The sequence below is a fragment of the Hylobates moloch genome, unplaced genomic scaffold (assembly GCF_009828535.3).
Source record: "Hylobates moloch isolate HMO894 unplaced genomic scaffold, HMol_V3 SCAFFOLD_15, whole genome shotgun sequence".
Classification (NCBI taxonomy): domain Eukaryota; kingdom Metazoa; phylum Chordata; class Mammalia; order Primates; family Hylobatidae; genus Hylobates; species Hylobates moloch.
This window is the reverse complement of record NW_026652290.1, coordinates 25232226-25249813: the sequence shown is the minus strand read 5'-3', so window position 1 is coordinate 25249813 and position 17588 is coordinate 25232226.

Sequence of the window (17588 nt, the reverse complement as noted above, 5' to 3'; positions counted from 1 at the left end):
AGGTGTTTGCTGACAGGTGTTGGGTTGGGGATGAACATGTGGGAAGCCAAATTCCCTTAGCTCACATTCTTGCTCCTGAGAGACAGAACCCTGAGGGACAGAAGTAAAAGTCCTCAAAGCTGTTAATTTATCAACATATTTAAGTGGCTGGGTGCAGGGCAGTTTCATGAGAAAGAGAGAGGAGGCTCAGGAGGCAATTGAGAGCTTCCTATTGATTAGGCTGGACATCAAGAAGGCATTGCTGGCTGGGAGTGGTGGCTCATACCTACAATCCAAATACTTTAGGAGGTCAAGGTGGGAGGATTGCTTAATGCCTGGAGTTTGAGGCTGCACTGAGCTATGATGGTGTCCAGGTTGCATGACAGAGTGAGATTCCATCTCCAAAAAATAATAAAAGAAAGCAGTGCTTTATTTTACACTTTATTTACTATACGAAATCCTATGCTAGATTACAACTGATGTAAATTGGGATGAAAATGTTTCATGTTGCTTGTTCTTCAGTTTTATTGTGTCTCATCTTTGGATTCGTTATCAATTTGACTTTACCTGATGTCTGCTCAACAACCTTTTCTAACCCAAAAGGTGTGCATGAACAGCAGTTCAAATTAACTCCCGTTTTCAATATTTATGGCATATTTTAGTGGCAGGATAACCAGGATGAGGCCTCCTGCCACCTCTGGCCCTCCAAGTCCTTTCATTCTCTTAGAGATCCAGTTCTGTCTCCTTATCCTCTAGCCTTAAGACTAGATTTGACCCCAAAGCTGGGTCTTTGTGATGGTGGTAATAAACATTTGTTTCTCAGATTACCTTTTTTTTTTTTTTATAAACTAGATCTGTATTCCCAGATTGTAATAAGAAATGGAAATAATTTACCCTCAATTATTGTTAGGCATTTTTCTGGGAAAAAAAATCAATGAAAAAAGAGAATAGCCAATAGTACTAGTGCCTTATTTTTAAAATAGTCTTAAAGGATAGAGCTTTGTCCTGGATGTTATAATATGACTTTTTGTTGTAATTTATTTTAAATGAACTATCTGCTCTCTATGTACATAAGGGGTCTTAATCTGACTTTAGAAACAATGTTTTGCAGAAGAATTTACCCAGAAGTTTCAAATGTCAGTTTCTAGTGTGAGTTCCACCTTGCTGATTAAAAATTTTAAACTTAATCCCAACTTCTATTTTTTCTTACTCATAGTTATCTTTAAATTATTTAGTGGTTTTTACTTTCCATGAAAAAATAGATTTGTGTGTGTGTGTGTGTGTGTGTGTTATGTTCACTGCTGTATGCCCTGCTATCAAAAATAAAACTTGGCATACAAAAATAATTTAATATATATATTTTACATTAGTAAATCACCTCATTATTAACATAAAGATCAGGAAGTAATGTTGCAGTAGTTTTTAGAGATCATGCTAGCAATCCTGTCAATATCAAGTAACTTTTTTTTCAAAAAACCTTTTTCTCTTCATTGTAAAAACGTATGACTATTTCAGGGATATTTACAGCCAAATTTTATGTGTGCATATTCCACCTGGAATTACATTTATTTTGCTGTTCTATTCTGGATATAAGAGCTTCATTTTGTTTCATATCAATTTCTTTATTTCACATTGTAGAAGACAAAGTATATTGCATACTAGTGAAATATATTTTGGAATGAGTAAGGTGGTACATTTTCCAATCAGCCAAATTATGGGGAGCTAACACTTGGAGCTACAGTAAAAGGCTGCTGCAGCTTTTTGTTGAAAATGTTGATTTAGAGTAACATTATACTTCACACACTTGGAGAATATAGTCAGAAAAAATCATGTGCCTACAAGCAAACAATGAAGAAACTGGTTGTAAAAGGGCAAAATCAATGTATTTCTAGGAAAACTGATCAAAAATATTCCGTGGAGGATTTCGATAAAATGCAAATATTATCAAGCAAAATGCAGACTGAGGGACAGTTTTGCCATGGCAGGCAAACTAGTAATAACTAAGTTCAATAAATTATTGGGTTGAGAACCTGTGTTGCTTACTACTTCTGTGGGAGCTATAGTTTACTCTCTCTCTCTCTCTGTAAAACTCTCCGTATATATTTATATACAGACATACCTCTTTTTATTGCACTCCACTTTATTGTGCTTTGCAGATACTGCATTTGTTACAGATTAAAGTTTTGTGGCAATGCTGCATCAAGCAAGTCTATCAGTGTCATATTTTTCTAATAGCATGTGCTTACTTCATGTCTCTGTGTCACATTTTGGTAATTTGTATTGGATCTATTATGGTGATTTGTGATCAATGATTTTTGATGTTACTCTTGTAATTGTTTTGTAACACCACAAACCATATAGGATGGTAAGTTGAACCAATGTTGTGTGTGTTCTAACTGCTCCACCAACCATGTGTCTCGCTGTCTCTCTCCCTTTCCTCAGGCTTTCCTGTTGCCCGAGATGTCAAAATATTGAAATTATATCAATTAACAACCATGCAGTGGCCACTAGTGTTGAAGTGAAAGAAAGAGCCTCAGGGCTCTCATTTTAAATCAAAAGCCAGAAATGATTAAGCTTAGTGAGGAAGTTATATAGAAAGCAGAGACAGCTCCAAAGCTAGGTCTCTTGCACCAGTTAGCCAAGTTGCAAAAGCAAAGCAAAACTTATTAAGGGAGATTAACAGTACTACTCCAATTAACACACAAGTTATAAGAAAACAAAATAGCTTTACTGCTTATAGTGAGAAGGTTTTAGTGGTCTGGATGGAAGATCAAACCAGCGACAACATTCTCTTAAGCCAAAACCTAATCCAGAGCAAAGCTCTAATTTTTTCAATCCTGTGAAGCCTGAGAGCGGTGAGAAAGCTATAGAAGAAAAGTTTGGTTTTTTGTTGTTGTTTTTTTTTTTTTGAGATGGAGTCTCGCTCTGTCGCCCAGGCTGGAGTGCAGTGGCGCAATCTCGGCTCACTGCAAGCTCCGCCTCCCGGGTTCACGCCATTCTCCTGCCTCAGCCTCTCCGAGTAGCTGGGACTACAGGCGCCCGCCACCACGCCCGGCTAATGTTTTTTGTATTTTTAGTAGAGACGGGGTTTCACTGTGGTCTCGATCTCCTGACCTCGTGATCCGCCCGCCTCGGCCTCCCAAAGTGCTGGGATTACAAGCGTGAGCCACCGCGCCCGGCCAGAAGAAAAGTTTAAAGCCAGCAAAGGTTGGTTTAAGACGTTTGAGGAAATAATCCATCTCTGTAATATAAAAGTGCAAGATGAGGCAGCAAGTGCTGATGTAGAAATGCAGCAGCGTATCCAAAGGATCTAGCTAGGGCAATTGATAAAGGTGACTACACTAAGCAACAGATTTTCAGTGTAGACAACACAACCTTTTATTGGAAAAAGAAGTCATCTAGGACTTCCATAGCTATAGAGGAAAAAAACAATGCTTGGCTTCAAATCTTCTCTTGTTAGTGGCTAATGAAGCTGGAGACAGTAAATTGAAGCCAATGATCATTTACCATTCTAAAAATTCTAGGGGCCTTAAGAATTATTTGAAATCTACTCGGCCTGTGCTCTATAAGTAGAACAATAAAGCTTGGATCACTACACATCTGTTTATAGCATGGTTTACTGAATAATTTAGGCCCAGTTTTGAGACTTAGTGCTCAGTAAAAAAGATGCATTTCAATGTACTATTGCACATTGACAATGCACCTAGTCACTCAAGATTGTGCTGATAGAGATGTACAAGGAGATTAATACTGTTTTCATGCCTACTAGTGAAACGTCCATTATATATTCCATGGATCAAGAATTAATTTTGACTTTCAAGTCTTATTTCTTAAGAAATATGTTTTGTAAGTCTATAGTTGCCATAGATAGGGATTTATTTGATTGATCTGGAAAAGTTAATTGAAAATCTTTGGGGAAAGGATTTACCATTTTGGATGTCATTGAGAACATGTGTGATCCATGGGCAGAGGTTAAAATATTAACATTAATAATAGTTTGGAAGAAGTTGATATCATCTCTCATGGATGCCTTTGAGGCATTCAAGACTTCAGTGGAAGAAGTAACTACAGATGTGGTGGAAATAACAATAAAATTATAATTAGAAACGAAGCTTGGGATGTGACTGAGTTGCTGCAATCTCATGATAAAGCTTGAGCAGATGAGGAGTTGCTTTTGATGGATTAGCAGAGAAAGTGGTTTCAAAATATACTCCTGGTGAAGATGATCTGAACATTGTTGAAATGACAACAAAGAATTTAGAATAGTACATAAACTTAGTTGATGATAAAGCAGTGGCAGGATTTGAGAAGATTGACTCCAAGTTTGAAAGACATTTTACTGTGGATAAAAAGCTATCAAACAACATCTCATAGTACAGAGAAATCTCTACTACTCTTTCTTCTGTGAAAGGAAGAGAAAAATCAGTCAATGCAGCAAATTCATTGTTGTCTTTTCTTAAGAAATTGTCACAACCGCCCTAAACTTTAGCAACCACCATCCTGATGAGTCAGCAGCCATCAACATTGAGAGAATACCTTCTGCAAGCAAAAAGATGATGACTCATTAAAAGCTCTGACGATAGCATATTTCGGTAGTTAAGAATTTATTTTTATTTTTGTTGCTGCATTTCTTTTTTTTTTTTTTTTTGTGATAGGGTCTCACTTTGTCACTGCAGGCTCTACCTTCCAGCATCAAGTGATTCTCCTACCTCAGCCTCCACAATAGCTGGGACCACAAGCATGTACCACCGCACCAAGCTAATTTTTTTAGTTGTAGAGATGAGGTCTCCCTATGTTGCCTAGGCTGTTCTCAAACTCCTGGCCAAAGCAATCTTTCCACTTCTGCCACCCAAATATCGAGATTACAGGCATAGCCACCATGCCCAACCCGAGCATTTTTATTTTTGTTATGTATGAAAAGTCTTTATTTTACCACTTAAAAATTCTATTTTTAACAGCTGTAATGAGGTACAACTCATATACTATATAATTCACCCATTTAAAGTGTACAATTCAGTTTTTTTTTAGGATATTTAAAGAGTTGTGTAACCATCACCACGACCAGCTTTAGAACATTTTTATTACCCCCCAAAGAAACCCCATACCCATTATCAGTCACTCCCTTATTCCTTGCAACCTTTCCCAGGTCTAGAAAACCACTAATATATATTCTGCCTCAATAGGTTTGCTTATTCTGGAAATTCTGTATAAATGGAATTATTCAATATACAGTCTTTTGTAATTGGCTTTCACTTAGCATTCTGATTTAAAGATTCACCAAGGTTTTCACTCCAGCCTGGGTGACAGAGCAAGACTCCATTTCAAAAAAAAAAAAAAAAAAGATTCACCCAGGTTTTAGCATGTGTCATTTCTTTTTATGACTGAATAATATTCCATCATATGGCTATGTCACATTTTGTTTATCCCTTACTCAGTTGATGGGCATTTGGGGTGTTTCTACTTTTTATTCAAAACAAATTTGAATAATGCTGCTATGGACATCTGTGTAGAAATTTTTGAGTGAATGTATTTTTAAAATTTTATCCTGATTATATATCTAAGATTAGAATTGCTAGGTTGTGTCATAACTATTTATTCATTTTTATTTTGAAAGGTATTTTTACTGGGCATAAAATTCTAGGTTGAGAGTTTTATTTTACTTTTAGTATCTTAAATTTCACTGTCTCCTTGCTTGCATTTTCTTTTTCCTAACTTGAAAACTCCCATTATTCTTACCTGTCTTCCCCTCTCTTTTTTTCTCTGGATGCATTTAAGATTTTCTTCTTCTCACTAGTTTTAATTAATTTAATTTCATGTTCCTCGTGTATCTTTCTTCATGTTTCTTGTGCTTGGAACTTGTTGAGTTTCTTGAATCTATGGACTTTTATTTTTCATCATAATTTAAAATTTGTTCACTGTTATATTTTAAGACATTTTTTCTACCTTTCCTTTTTTCCTTTAGGGGACTCCAATTACTCACATTTTAGGTTGTTTGGAGTTTTTCCACAGCTTACTGAGTCTAAGTTTATTTTTAGCCTTTTTTTATTGCTTTGTCTTCTAGTTTACTAAACATTTCTTCTGTAATTCTAATTTGCTGTGAATCCATCAAGCGTATTTTACACAGATTATAGTTTTCATCTCTAGAAGACCATTTTTTTCTTCTTTGTATCTTCCTGGTTATTTTTTCTTTAGTTTCTTGAACATATTTAAAATACTTATAATTGTTTTATTGTCTTTGTGTACTTTCTCAGTGTCAGTTATGGTCCAGTTTCTACTGATTAATTTTTGTCCTCTGCTAGGCTGTATTTTCTTGTCTCTTCTTGTGTCTGACCATCTGGTAATTTTTGTTTAAATGCCAGACATTTTATTACCATTTTTGTTTTGTTTTTCTTCAACTTTTATATTACATTATGGAGTGCACATGCGGATGTGCAGGTTTGTTACATAGGTAAACATGTGCCATGGTGGTTTGCTGCACAGATCAACCCATCACCTAGGTATTAAGCCCAGCATCCATTAGCTATTCTTTCTGATGCCCTCCCTCTCCCCACCCCATCTGACAGGCCCCAGTGTATGTTGTTCCCCCGCTCCATGGGTCCATGTGTTCTCATCATTCAGCTCCCACTTATAAGTGAGAGCATGTGATGTTTGGTTTTCTGTTCTTGCATTAGTTTGCTTAGGATAACAGCTTCCAGCTCCATCCATGTCCCTGCAAAGGACATGATCTCATTCCTTTTTATGGCTGCATAGTATTCCATGGTCTATATGTACCACATTTTCTTTATTCAGTCTATCATTGATAGGTTTTTAGGTTGATTTCATGTTTTTGCTATTGTGAATAGTCCTGCAATGAATATACACATGGATGTATCTTTATAATAGAATGATTTTTATTCCTTTGGCTATATACCTAGTAATGAGATTACTGGGTCAAATGGTATTTCTGCCTCTAGGTGTTTGAGGAAATGCCACAATATCTTCCACAATGGTTCAACTAATTTACACTCCCACCAAGACTATAAAAGTGTTCCTTTTTCTCTGCAACCTTGCCAGCATCTGTTTCTTGACTTTTTAATAATCGCCATTCTGACTGGTGTGAGATGGCATCTCATTGTGTTTTGATTTCTCTAATGATTAGTGAGGTCGAGCTTTTTTTCCCATATGTTTGTTGGATGCATGTATGTCTTCTTTTGAGAAGCATCTGTTCATGTCATTTGTCCACTTTTGAATGGAGTTGTGGGGAGTTTTTTTTTGTAAATTTCTTTAAGTTCATTGTAGACTCTGGATATTAGGCCTGTGTCAGGTGACTAGATTGGAAAATTTTTGTTCCATTTTGTAGGTTGTCTGTTCACTCGGATGATAGTTTCTTTTGCTGTGCAAAAGCTCTTTAGTTTAATTAGATACCATTTGTCAAGTTTTTTGTTTCCTTTCTATTGCTTTTGGAGTTTTTATAATGAAATCTCTGCCTATGCCTATATCCTGAAGAGTATTGCCTAGAGTTTCTTCTATGGTTTTTATACTTTTGGGTTTTATATTTAAGTCTTTAATTCATCTTTTGTTAATTTTTGTATAAGGTGTAAGGAAGCAGTCCAGTTTGAATTTTCTGCATATGGCTAGCCAGTTCTCCCAGCACCATTTAATAAATATGGAATTATTTCCCCATTGCTTGTTTCTTTCAGGTTTGTCAATAATTGGATGGTTCTAGGTGTGTGGTTGATATGGTCTGGCTCTGTGCCCCCACACAAATATCGTCTTGAATTGTAATCTGTATTTTAGTCCCATATGTTGGGAAAGGGACCTCATGGGAGGTTATTAGATCATGGGGGTGGTTCCCCCATGCTGTGCTTGTGACAGTACATGCATTCTCATGAGATCTGATGGTTTCATAAGGAGCTTTCCCGTCCTTCATTCTGCACTTCTTTGTCATGTTGCCATGTGAAGAAGGATGTGTTTGTTTCCCCTTATAGTATTGTCAGTTTCCTGAGGCCTCCTCAGCCATGCAAAACTGTCAGTCAATTAAACCTCCTTCCATTATACACTTCTGAGTCTCAGGCAGTTCTTTATAGCAGTATGAGAATGAACTAATACAATGGTCTTATTTCTGCGTTCTGTATTCTAGTTCTCTATTTTGTTCCACTGGGTCTGTGTGTCTGTTTTTGTATCAGTACCATGCTGTTATGGTTACTGTAGCCTTGTAGTATAGTTTGAAGTCAAGGAGCATGATGCCTCCAGGTTTGCTCTTTTTGATTAGGATAGTCTTTGCTATTTGGGCTAGTGATTGGTTCCGTATGGATTTTAAAATAGTTTCTTCTATTATAATTTGTGAAGAATGTCAATGGTAGTTTAATAGGAATAGCATTGAACTTATAAATTACTTTGGGAAGTATGGCCATTTTCATGATATTTATTCTTTCTATGCATGAGCATGGAATTTCCTTTTCCATTTGTTTGTGTCCTGTCTGATTTTTTGCAGCAGTGATTTGTAGTTCTCCTTGTAGAGGTCCTTCACTTCCCCTGTTAACTGTATTCCTAGGTATTTTATTCTCTTTGTAGCAATTATGAATGGGAGTTCATTCATGATTTGGCTTTCTGCTTGCCTGTTGGTGTATAGAGATGGTAGCAAATTTTGCACGTTGATTTTGTATACTGAAACTTTGCTGGAGTTGCTTAACAGCTTAAGAAGCTTTTGGGCTGAGCCAATGGGGTTTTCTACGTATGAGATCATGTCATCTGCAAACAAATATAATTTGACTTCCTCTCTTCCTATTTTTTTCTCTCTCTTCCTAATTGAATACGCTTTATTTGTTTCTCTTCCCTGATTGCCCTGGCCAGAACTTCCAATACTATGTTAAATAGGAGAAGTGAGAGAGAACATCCTTTTCTTCTGCCAGTTTTCAAGAGGAATGCTTCTAGCTTTTGCCCATTCAGTATGATGTTGACTCTGTGTGTCTCATATACGGCTCTTATTATTTTGAGGTATGCTCCTTCAGCATTTTGTTTATTGAGAGTTTTTAGCATGAAGGTATGTTGAATTTTATCGAAAGCCTTTTCTGCACCGATTGAGATAATCACGTGGTTTTTGTCTTTAGCTCTGTTTATGTGCTGAATTATATTTATTGATTTTCATATATTGAACCAATCTTCCATCCCAGGGATGAGGCCAACTTGATCATGCTGGATAAACTTTTTGATGGGCTGCTAGATTTGGTTTGGCAGTATTTTATTGAAGATTTTTGCATCAATGTTCATTGGGGATATTGGCGTGATATTTTCTTTTTTTGTTGTATCTATGCCAGGTTTTGGTATTAGAATGATGCCAACCTCATAAAATGAGTTAGGGAGGAGTCCCTCCTTTTCAATAGTTCAAAATACTTTCAGTAAAAATGGTACCAGCTCTTCTTTGTACCTCTGGTATAATTCAGCTCTAAATCTGTCTGGACTTGGGCCTGTTTATTTGTTTTTGTTTTTGTTTTATTTTTGTTTTTTTTGTTGTTGTTGTTGTTTTTTGGCTTGGTAGGCTTTTTATTACTGCCTCAATTTCAGAATTGTTATCACTCTATTCAGTTATTCAATTTCTTCCTCGTTAAACTTGGGAGGGAGGATGTACTAAGGAATCCATTTCTTCTAGATTTTCTGGTTTATTTGCATAGAGGTATTTATAGTATTCTCTGATGGTTGTTGGTATTTCTGTGGGATCAGTGGTGATATCCCTCTTATTTAGGATGATGTTTATTTGATTCTTCTCTTCTTTTTCATTAGTCTAGCTGGCAGTCTATCTATTTTCTTATTTTTTTCATAAAACCACCTCTAGCATTTATAGATTTTTTGAAGGGATTTTGTTCTCTGTCTCCTTCAGTTCCACTCTGATCTTGGTTATTTTTTGTTTTCTGCTAGCTTTAGGGTTTTTTGCTATTGGGTCTCTAGTTCTTTTAGTTGTGATGTTAGATTGTTGATTTTAGATGTTTCTAGCCTTTTGATGTGGGAATTTCGTGACATAAATTTTCCCCTTAACACTGCTTTAGCTGTGTCCCAGAGATTCTGGTATGTTGTCTCTTTTTTCTCATTAGTTTCAAATGACATCTTGATTTCTGCCTTAATTTCATTATTTACGCAGGAGTCATTCAAGAGCTGGTTGACAATTTCCATGTAGTTGTGTGATTTTGAATGAGTTTCTTAATCTTGAGTTCTAATTTGATTGTGCTGTAGTCTGAGAGACTGTTATAATTTCAGTTTTTTTGCATTTATTGAGGAATGTTTCACCTAACGTTTATGTGATCAATTTTAGAGTAAGTACCATGTGGCTATGAGAAGAATGTGTATTATTTGTTTTTGGGTGGAGTGTTCTGTAGATATCTATCAGTTCTTCTTGATCTAGAGCTGAGTTCAGGTCCTGAATATCTTTGTTAATTTTCTGTCTCAATGATCTGCCTAATATTGTCAATGGGGTGTTAAAGTTTCCCATTACTATTGTGTGGCAGTCTAAGTCTCTTTGAATGTCTCTAGAAACTTGCTTTATGAATCTGAATGATCCACATTGGGTGCATATATATTTAAGACAGTTGGCTCTTCATGTTAAATTGACTCTTTACCATTATGTAATGCCCTTCTTTGTCTTTTTTGATCTTTGTTGCATTAAAGTTTGTATTGTCAGAAACTAGGATTGTGACCCCTGCTTTTATCTGTTTTCCATTTGCTTGATAAGTTTCCCTCCATATCTTGATTTTGAGCCTATGTTTGTCCTTCCACATGAGATGCATCTCTTGAAGACAGTATACCAGTAGGGCTTGACTCTTTATCCAGCTTACCATTGTGTCTTTTAAATGGGGCATTTAGCCCATTTACATTTAATGTTAATATTGTTATGTGTGAATTTGATCCTGTCATCATGATGCTAGCTGAATATTTTGCAGACTTTTTGTGTGGTTGCTTCAAGGTGTCACTGGTCTGTGTACTTCAGTGTGTTTTTGCAATGGCTGATGACAGTTTTCTCTTTCCATATTTAGTGCTTCCTTCAGGAGCTCTTGCATGGCAGGCCTGGTGGTGACGTATTCCCTCAGCATTTGCTTGTCTGAAAAAAATTCTTATTTCTCCTTCACTTGTAAGCTTAGTTTGGGCAGATATGAAATTCCGGGTAGAAAAATTTTTTTCTTCGAAAATTCTGAATATTGGCCATCAATTTCTTCTGACCTATAGGATTTGCACCGAGAAGTCTGCTGTTAGTCTGATGGGCCTATCTTTGTAGGTCACCTGGCCTTTCTCTCTGGCTGCCATTAACATTTTTTCTGTCATTTCAACTTTGGAGAATTTGATAATTATGGGTTTTGGGGTTGATCTTCTTGTGGAGTATCTTACTATAGTTCTCTACATTTCCTGAATTTGAATGTTGGCCTATCTTGCTACAATGGGGAAATTCTCCAGGATGGATAATATCCTGAAGTATGTTTTCAACTTGGTTCTGTTTCCCTCATCTCTTTTAGGTACCCCAATCAGTCATAGGTTAGCTCTTTTTAAATAATCCCATATTTCTCAGAGGTTTTGTTCATTCCTGTCCATTTTTTTTCCCTATTTTTGCCTGCCTGTCTTATTTCAGAAACAAAGTTTTCAAGCTAAGATTCATCCACTTGGTCTAATTGGCTACTGGTACTTATGACTGCAAGTGAGATTCTCATGGTTGTGTTTTTCAGTTTCATCAGGTCATCCATGTTCCTCTCTAAAGTGGTTATTCTGGTTATCAGCTCCTGTAATGTTTTATCGTGATTCTTAGCTTCTTTGCTTTGGGTTACAACATGCTCTTTTAGTTTGGCGAAGTTTATTATTACTCACCTTCTGAAGCCTACTTCTGTCAGTTCAGCCATCACAGCCTCAGCCCAGTTCTGTGCCCTTGCTGGAGAGGTGTTGCAGTCATTTGGAGGAGAAAAGGCACCTGTTGTTTTTGTTTTTTTGTTTTTTGTTTTGTTTTGTTTTTAGTTTTCAGGATTCTCCCTCATCTTTGTGGGCTCATCTACCTTTGAACTTTAAGGTTGCTGAGCTTTGAATGGAGTTTTTGTGGGGTCTTTTTTGTTGACGTTATTGTCATTGTTGCTTTCTGTTTGTTTGTTTATTTGTTTAACAGCCAGGCCACTCTTCCACAGGACTGCTGTGATTTGCTGGGTGTCCACTGCAGACCCTAGTCACTTCAGATCCTCCCGCACCTGGAGGTTTTACAAGTGAAGGCTATGAAGCAGCAAATATGGCAACCTACTCTTTTTTCTGGGAGGTCTATCCCAAGGGGACACCAACTTGATGCCGGCCTGAATGCTTATATAGGAGGAACCTGGAATCCCCTTTTGGGAGGTCTCACACAGATAGGAGGAATCACTTAAAGAAGCTGTTTGGTTGCCCATTGGCCGATCAGGTGCACTGCGCTGATTGCCCAGCCTCTCCAGAGCCAGCAGCCTGGAAAGACTAAATTGGCTGAACTGCAGAGACAGCAGCTGCCCCTCACCTCAGAGACTCTGTCTCAAGGAGAGATCAGAATTCTGTCCATGTAACCCTGGCTAGAGTTGCTGAAATTCTTGCAGGGAGGCCCCACCCAGTGAGGAGGGATGGATCAGAGTCTCAAACAATCAGACTGGCCACAATCAGGCACTGCATTGTGCACAATCAGTGCACTGCATTGTGGGGAATTCCTCCGGGTACCTGATGACTGCAAGCTAGAGTGGCTGACTCAAAAGATAGATATGGTGGCCACCCGTCCCACCAGGAATTCGGTCTGTCCCAGGCTGTCTCCAGCCTGCTGCTGCTGGCCAGCTAGAATTCCATGCCAGTGTGTCTTAACTTGTGAGGTGCCATGGGAGTCAGACCCGCAGTATGACGCTGCTTGGCTCCCTGGATTCAGTCCCCTTCCTAGGGGCATGCATGGGTTCTCCTACCTTGCTGGAATTTCTGGGGTGGAGTATGTAAAACATCTAGATTTCCCTATGTGTCTGAGCAAGTTAGTGAGAAGCCACTCTACCAAGACTTTGCATAGCTCTGTGCTTTGGACTCAAGGCCCTGGTGACATGGGCTCATGAGGGGATCTTCTGCTTCACCAGTTGCAGTGATCCATAGGAAAAAGGTGGTTTCCTGGGCAATGTTGCACAGCCACTGATCACCTTGCTCAGCTGGGGATAGGGGCTTCCCTGGCTCCGTGCTGCTCCTAGGTGGTCCATCAACCTACCCTGCTTTTCCTCTCTCTCCCTGAGTAGAGCCATCAGCCTAGTCAGTCCCAATGTGAGAACCTGAATACCTCAGCTGCAGAATTCACTGGCCATTTGGTAAGAGCCACAGACTCTAGCTGCTTTTAATTGGCCATCTTGGCCCCTTTCACTCTCTGAGCATTTTTTTTTTTTTTTGAGGCAGAGTTTCACTCTGTTGCCCGGGCTGGAGTGCAGTGGTATGATCTCAGCTCACTGCAAGCTCCACCTCCTGGGTTCATGCCATTCTCCTGCCTCAGCTTCCCAAGGAGCTGGGACTACAGGTGCCCACCACCACGCCTGGCTAATTTTTTTGTATTTTTTTTCTTTTTTGAGACGGAGTCTCGCTCTGTTGCCCAGACTGGAGTGCAGTGATGCGATCTCGGCTCACTGCAAGCTCCGCCTCCTGGGTTCATGCCATTCTCCTGCCTCAGCCTCCTGAGTAGCTGGGACTACAGGTACCTGCCAACGCGCCTGGCTAATTTTTTGTATTTTTAGTAGAGACAGGGTTTCACCATGTTAGCCGGGATGGTCTCAATCTCCTGACCTTGTGATCCGCCTGCTTCAGCCTCCCAAAGTGCTGGGATTACAGGTGTGAGCCACTGTGCCCAACCCCCTCTCTGAGCATTTTTAAATTAAAGTGTGTACATTGTTTTTTCTTAGACATAATGCTTCTGTATTTGCTGGGCAGACTATTTTTTCCCCTTTTTAGGTTATTAGTTGAGACACTATTCTGAAGACAAATGTCAGAGCAATGAAAGAAAGACATACAGAAGTTTATTAATGCATGCTGTACCCATCACACAGGCAAAACCTCAATTCAAAAAAGTATTTCTCAAGGGATGGCTTGGGGCCTTGCTTAAGCAACTTATTTAGAAGAGCCAAAGTCCTATATAGTGACAAGATAAAGAAAACAGTATCTTCAGGCTTCCAAAAGACAGAAAATTGTGGGAAGGTAATTTTTAAGCACAGTAACATCTGCTTCTGGATCCTCTGGTGTTGCTGTCTCTGAGCTATTTCTGAGCTGACAAAGGCAAAGAGTAGAGGCAGAATGTGGCCCTATGTTTTAACCATGTAATTTAAATAAAATCCCCAGTACTGTAGAGAAGGATATTTTGGTCTTTTTCATATGCTTAATAGTGTACAGTAGAGTGTATGCATAACTTTTATGCACACTTGGAAACAAATGAAAATCCTGTAATTCACTCTATTGTGATATTTGTGTTATTTTGGTGGTCTAGTACCAAACCTACAATATCTTTGAGGTATGCCTCTACACATACACTGTGAAAAGTGAAGTACTGAGTGCTGCTGTGTGACTGCTACACACAAACACACACACACACCTTCATATGTATTTTTTACTTCTAACACCAAATGGGTAACATTCTCCCCACCCCCAACTTTAGCCAATTCTGTAACATTAGCTGGTCCAAGAAACCATTTTTCCCTCCTTGGCCTCCAGGCCTGTGATGAGAGGGACTGCCACGAAGGTCTCTGACATAACCTCGAGACATTTTCATCATTGTCTTGGAGATTAGCATTTGGCTCCTCAATATTTTTGCAAATTTCTGTAGCAGGCTTGAATTTTTCCCCAGAAAATGGGTTTTTCTTTTCTACTGCATCATCAGGCTGCAAATATTCCAAACTTTTATGCTCTGTCACCTCCTGAATATTTTGCTGCTTAGAAATTCCTTCTGCTGGATACCTTAAATCATCTCTCTCAAGTTCAAAGTTCCATATATATGTGTGTGTGTGTGTATATATGTGTGTGTGTATGTGTGTCATATATCACAAGTCCCTCTGTGATATATGAATATGGCTACAAAAATAAAAGGAGAGTTCTTTTTCTTATGAAACAAAGATAACAGCCCTCTTGACTTCACAGTTCTGAAAGGAATTGCAAACTCACCCTGAAAATGCCTTGGTCAAATCACACGAAGACTGTGAAGCAATATTATCGCTCATGAGTTTTTCAAGGTGTCGTTTGAATATTAAAGTCAAGGCAAAAAGCCTTTCAACATCATTGAATCCTAGATTTTGTATTGGTTATAAAAGTTTTTTTTAAAACCTTATTTATCTAAATTCCACCCTGATATTCATGGTCATCACTAACTACTAGTGTGTTGAACTCTACTCAAGCCAAGAACCACTAAGACACTATGTAGCAAGATATTATTAGTGTTGCCCACAAGTCAGATGAAACGTATGATCATGCCAAAGGGTACTATGAAAAAGAAATACTGAAATACTGGTTAGCCCTACCACTTGCAGCTAATATGCTTCCTGTGGACAATACCTAGAATATTGAAAGCAGTCAATGAACGTTTATTTATTTACTTTCTAATTAGCACTTTAATGAATGTTCTTAGTGCTCATGTTTTTACTCAATTCCTATCTTTGGAGGTTAAAGGCTGAGTTGTGCCCCCAACACAGATAGAAAGCTGATGCATGTGACTCTTGCCATTGTCTCGCTAGCTTACTCATGCTTATTGAGTTTCTTTCCTTGAGAGAGAAGTCTCACTCCAACATGTTGTTTGAGGCTCAGAATTTTTATATAGTTCATAATTAGTTCTTTCCTCAAAACTGGAGCTTGACTCTGATATCCTTTACTTTGTATCAAAGAGATCAACTCAGTGTTTCTATGATGACATGTACTGCCAGATAGGTGTCTAAATACTTTGTCCCTTACAGCCTCTCAGATCTGATTCTGCATTGGAAATGGTGCCTGTCAGGATTGCACTTGTATTCACCTCACCAGTGTTTGAAGTTATCTAAGAAAAGAAGACTCTTACTAGAAGAGGCTGAAAACCGTGAATTCTCCTATAACTCATTTACCTATACCTTACTTATTTCTGAATTATCTTCCTTCTTCCTGCAGTATATTGTAATAGGTATTGTATAATGTAGAAAAAAAAAATTTTAACCCTACCTCAGCTCATTTATTCTGATTGGCATTTATCAAGCCAAATTTTATTTTGTAACTATAATTTTAAAAAATAATACACAACATTAGAATTTAGAGACACTAGCACAACTGGGCAAGATCCAGATAAAATTTTAAAGACAACATATATCTCCAACCTGTTTCTTGGCATATACTTTCCTAACAGTGGAGGCTGGGATAGGGTTAAAAGATTACTGAATCTGGAGTTAAAAAAACATAGGCTCAATTTCTGGTATTACTAAGTACTTGCTGGGTGATAAAAATGAGAATAGCAAAAGCCACTTTACAGAGTTTTTGCAAGATTCTATAAAATCATGCCTGTGCAAGCACTTTGCAAACTGTGACATTCCACAGAAATGTTAATTTTTCCTTGTTATAATAATTACAGTTGAAATAGAGGGGCCTGCTAAGGAAAAGGAAAGGTAAATAATGAGTGAAAGGTCACAGTACATTGATTACACAGTCAAAATTAGAACCTATTCTTTTTATTAACAATTTCATCCAACCATACAATTGGGAAAATTGATTTTCAATTTCAACAGTAAAAGGCTTACAGAGTGTTTTAATTATCTCCCATTCACCATACTGGGGAGAGAAAAAGTCCTACCACAGGCTTATGGAGATGGACAATTACCCAATACTGGATGATGAACAGATGAGATCACAACAGGTTCTTAGTCATATATATTCATAGCCCAAGGGAGGAGGACACAGCACACCAAACAGGGTCGCGTGAAGCATTGCACTCAGGGAGAGAATTAACAATCAGGGCTGTGGCAGACAGACTTTGTAGTATCAACAGGGTGTGTTTCTCTCCTGGTTACCATGGGAGGATGTGATTAGTTTTTTTGAATAATTTCATGGGCCTGCAGGGAACTGAACCCGCTATAGAAGGATAAGCAAGAACTGTGCCTGGTTATCTTGATAGTAAGTCTGTTTGCTAGGGAATCTTATCTGTGGGGGCAGAATCAAGAAAGAACTCAAGATTAGGCCATTCAAGGTCCTCCAGTTTTCATCAGATTCTAAGGTAGCACTTAATATTGGGCCTTAACTTTAGACCTTACACCATTAGAGGCACTAACTCAACTGGTATAGACAGAAAACCTCAAGTAGAACTGGAGGCAGTTTAATGTGAGAAAAGTTTAAATTCACAAGGCCAGGAAATAATAACTTTTAATCAGCAGATAGAGGGAAAGAAGTCAGTGTAAAAAATGATTAGAGGCAGTGAAACAGTTAAGATTGGAATAAGGAAAAATTATGTGTTGGAAAACCAGGGAGTAGAACATTTGAAGAAATGGTGGATAGGAATGATTAATTTTGTCAATAAATACAGAGGAGCACAGTGAGAAGATGACTTAAGAGTGATTTCGAATTTATTTTCAAGTTACGTGGTCAATTCCAAAGGCCTGTTTGAGGACTTCTGCTGCTGAAGAGCCAGCATGAAAATC